Raw genomic sequence first — 5000 nt, forward strand, 5'->3', positions numbered from 1 at the left:
GTCCGTTAAATTATTTTGGGCGTCCGGGGGCCACGCCCGCTGTGTTAATGTATGTAAAGTTTGCTCATTAACCCTCGGTAGGGCACCCGGGTACCCGGGTACCCATTTCAAGTTTCAACGATAAAATGAATGCCTTCCCGTCAATATTTTTTTACGAAACTCCGGATCCCCAAAGTACAACTCATTTCAAGCCGAATTGGCGTTGAAATTGTTTTGATAACTCATATTTAAAGGTAATTATGGCTCGATGAAATTAACACCCGCCCAGTGGCACCCGGGTACCCGGGTACCCCACACGTTGGCTATGCACATGGACTATGTTTTTTACATAAAACTACACTTTTTATCAACATTTATTCATGTTGCCGTGTTTATCAATTGTTAATTAGATAAACTACAACATTTTGTTGAAAATTTCATTACGTTTGAGCTTTTCAACGAGCAATAGGAGAAAAATAATCATCATATTTTGAAACCTTTTATGTGCAATTTAAATTATATATTATTTCTCAAACTGATTAAAGATGGTTCGTATAGTGTAATTTTCTTAACATATGAGTAAATTATATACCAATCTTCATCAAAAAGGGTTTAGGCGGCATTTTCGTAGACCACAGAGACCAATATACATGGTGCGTTCAGAAAGTGATGAGACTGGATTTTTCCTGACGAAACGGTTTGAGATAAGTTATTGAAACATGTATGTATGTGTAACATCGTAGAACGCCCCCTTTCTATGGACCACTGGTACAGCCCGGATCATCGCGGACCTCTTTCCTGGCATAGAGCCCCCAAACAGAAATGTATGAGGACTTGATGAATTACTGGCACCAACGGAATGTTTTTCTGTAGGTCCGGATGATCCGCGCCAGGAAGAAGGTCCGGGTGATCCGCGTCAGACCAATGGTCCATAAAAAGGAGACATTCTACGGTGTCACATCAAATAAAAACATGGTTCACGAAAAATCGTCCCATTTTCTTTCAGTTGGTCATAGCCGAACGAAATAAAGTGCGTTTGATAGTTAAAACCTTCCTCTACCTTATCGTAAAAAATTAAACACGTTATCTCAAACCGTTGTGTCAGAAAAATCAATTCTCATTACTTTTTGAACGCACCATGTAGCAACTGATCTGATCTCGTAGCTCAATTGTGCCCAATTAACTGAATTGCTTATGACTCAAAAGTGCCTTATGACAATTCAAAACTGATTTATTCGAAGAAATCAATAATTTCAATACCATATTTGCTGGAAAATTCGATCACTTTACAATCTTACTGTAATTTATTCTGTTTGAATTGAAGATTGGTGATAAATCTGCAATGATCGAAAAATTCATTGAAGAAACATTTTTTCAACATTTCAACATACACCACATAAAGGAGTTTAAGATTCCTGGGTTATTTAGCGATTTAAATTGCAATTAAAAATCCATGAATGTACCGGTTACCTGGCGCCTCCATCATCGGGATTTTCGGCAACGGAGCTACATCATTGTCATTTTCACGGCGCGGCAGCCAGTTTTGGAATTGTCTCAACCTCTCTGGCCACGAACACCACCACCACGAGTTTAAGGGAAATAATCCCGAACAAAAAGCTTCTCCGAATCAGAAAGAAAAATTGTGGTAAACCTGTTGAAGAAAGCACTCTACTAAGAGAGGCACTTGCAGTTGGCCTTCACGCCTCAATGTGTCCAGTCCACTGTAAAAGACAAGCTGCTGATCGAAACGGTGCCCCACCAATGACGTAGACCAGGTACAGGTTTATTTTTAAATTTCCCTCCAGAAACTACAACACCTGCTATCAAACAAACCGCGCAACTGGCAACTGGTGCACCTTAGGATCCTCGGCCGGACGAGCGTAGTTGTTTGCGCTTTTGCACCGTTTTCCCAGAAGCTTGCCACCACCGCCGTCCGCTTGTCTCGTTGGCGGACCGCATTCGGAAGATAAATAAAGGCTCGGCAACGCCATCGTTTGGCGTAGCAGCAAAGTCCAGAGGACGAGAAACGGACACCGTCTCACGAAGTCACGAGCTGGCGCACGCTTCCATCAAGATGTAACGGTTGGTTTGTTTGTTTCGCGTCAGTCATGTGTCCGCCAGCTCCGTCCAGCACTAAGTACTTACGGTTGGAGGTCAGGCAGAGAGGCAGCGAGAGAGAGAGAGAGAGAGACAAAGAGAGCATCGTTGCACTCGATGGAGTGTAATAAGTTGATTGAGACAACGGTAACTGCGCAACACCGGTGAATGTCCGGTATGTGTCTCGTTGTCTATGTTAACCTCTCTCTCTCTCACTTGTGTTCCCTGTACCATTCCAGGAAGTCACAATGCTCTTCAACTTGGACAAGAAAGCCCCGGCAAAAAGTAAATTCCAAATTACATTTTCCGCATCGCAATGCAACTCCTGGTCAGAGACGCCATGGTGGTGCGCTTGTTTGCCAAGTAGAAGCATTAAAGAGAGTCAGTCGATTATTATCTTTATTTCTTGCTGCAATCCTTCTGGAACCGCCAAACGGAGTAGCCTTAGGCCTTACGGGGACCAAACCATCAGCGGCCACAACATACTTTTGACCACATTTAAAATTCATTACGAATGTAAAGTGATGGTGCGCTGTTATAACTTTTCCCTTTTTCTAATGTTGCTCTCGGTGGTTCAGGGGCTCATTCCCCCTCACCCCTGGCAGGGATCTCCCGACATTGCATTATCTGTCTAATCTCTGCCGCACGAATGTGCATTTTACTGCATTGTAATGGCGTGGCCAAGGATTCCTGCTAGTGACAGCACCGGGATTCAGCTACTTCCACCAACCAACCAACCATTCGGAAGCGTAATTTTTGGCTGTCGCTCCGGGCGGCCACACAGAGGGTGACGGTGAGCGATAGAGCGAGGTGTCGTTGTCCATTCTGTTGCCTGTCGCCTGTCCCCAGTCCTCCTTCCCCGGCACTCCAATGGACAGGAAGAAGAAAAACTAGATCGTTGAGCAGCAGCAGCAGACGACATCCAGGAGTCTGGGACATTATGAATACCGTGCGGGTGTGGTGGATTTTGAATAAATTTATTTTTCGGTGAGGGAAAGTTATGAAAATCGCTGTACAACTTTGGCCCACGCCTCGGGCCCAGTGAGAGAGAGAGTGGCAGAGTGGCAGAGTGACAGAGTGGGCGTGAACGGTACGCCGTTTTACATTTCGGGCAGCCTAACAAGCAACATTGATGCGCGCGCGGGCCCGGGTACGGGGCGATGATTGCGATGGTTCTGTTCCCGGAGAGTTAGAGTCCACCGCCAGCGGCTAACGAACGAACTCGGCGAAGGGCCGAACCTCCGGAACATGCCCACGATGTTACCCAAACGAACGGTCTGGGAATGGCAAATGAAGCGCCACCGCTGCCCCCCCCCCCCACGGGAAGAGTTGTTCGCATTGCCCACGGGTCTTGGCCGCATGCCTTGCATCTTGCAAGGAGAGAACGAGAACGCAGCAAAAGCAGCCAACCAGCCTCGAGTCTCGAGGTGGTTCTCACTCTCCGCCAAAGGGTGGACGACGACGTCTAAAGCAACGGGGTAAAGGGCAGCACCAGCGTCGCTCGGAGGCTGGCTACCAATGGCTAGTGGCCCATTTTGCGTCTGATTACATCGGTGGGAGAGGCTGTGGGAGGTGGTGCTGCGGCCGTTATTATGCAGCTCCCTTTTGGGGAGGAGGGCTGAGGAATGCGCAAATTGGAATGTCCTGCACGCTTGAAGGTGCACCCGGTGGACATCTCATGACGATGACGACGATGGTGATGGTGATGATCCTGTCCGATACTGTGTGAAAACCAGCCAAGGACCTGGCCAAGCTAGCTGGCTGACGTGGACGAGTGCATCCGCTTCCGGTTCCCTCGCTCGCACTGTGCTCGCTGCCACTGCCGCTGCCTGAATAGATGGTTAAAAACTAAACAAACCTATCTGGCAAGGGGCATACTGGGTGGTGTGAAGAAAAAACCGGGAAGTCAAGTGAGTTAATTCCGACCCAACGGGCGGAAGGGGGGATAGATTTAGGAGATCCGAGGTGAGATGAGGCGACACGTTGATGTTCCACCCGGGGCGAGCTAGCTAGCAGACTTTCCGCTTGCAAGTGAGAGCCACCAGAGTCCGGAGGAACTTCCTTCGAATGCATTTGAATGCAGGCGCCAACAAGGAGGACGGGATTGTAAGGGAAAGGTTGCAGGGGTCACGGTAATGCCCAGTGATGCATGGCTGCGTTTGTCGTAGTTTAGGAAACTCCGTAGTACCCTTACTACCGTCGAGGCTTACGGTGGTTGAGCTCTTAACAGGGAGAGAGAGAGCGAGAGAGAGAGAGGGCCTTTTGGATGGCCATGACAGCCACAATAGTTAAAGTAAACTGTCGTTGCGGTTTCTACCGTCGCCGAGGCCCAACACAGAACCTGTGTCCGTGTTTCGGGCGCGTTTGCCACTAGCCGGTCCGGGACCACGACGTACACGGTTCTTCCTTAACCTCAATCACCTTTTGAGGTTGAGGGTAGAGTGTTCCCGTGCTACCAGCGCCAGGCCAAAGAAGGTCATTATATGCAGGCATTAAGGGCGTTCGCTCCCGCAGAGTTCTCGGCATCTAAACAGTCCTTCACCTCCCGCTGCTCCACATATCCCCACCGTCACACGGTGAGGTTAGAATGATTGCGTCGGTGCTGCGTCCACGGATGCACCTTCGCTTCTGCGCTACGACATGGTGCCTTCGCGCGCAAACTATTTTGCTATTTTATGTGCCTCCTTTTATTTCAAGCTCAAGTGCCTCAAGAAGCGTTCGTAACGATCATGGCCGGGCCTTCACCGGCAGGCTTTACACCGGGCGTACCTCGAAGGCTACTCTCGGTGCACCGGAATCCGGAAAAGCTAAATTGCTCATACCGCCCGTGTGTTTGCTGTTTTAATCGGTTTCTTATCTCTCGGTTGCGATTGCTGGTGTTGCTGCCGCTGTTGCTGGTGCTGCTGGTCAGCAAATGATGGCCA

This window comes from Anopheles aquasalis, chromosome 2 (genome assembly GCF_943734665.1).
Source record: "Anopheles aquasalis chromosome 2, idAnoAquaMG_Q_19, whole genome shotgun sequence".
Taxonomy (NCBI): domain Eukaryota; kingdom Metazoa; phylum Arthropoda; class Insecta; order Diptera; family Culicidae; genus Anopheles; species Anopheles aquasalis.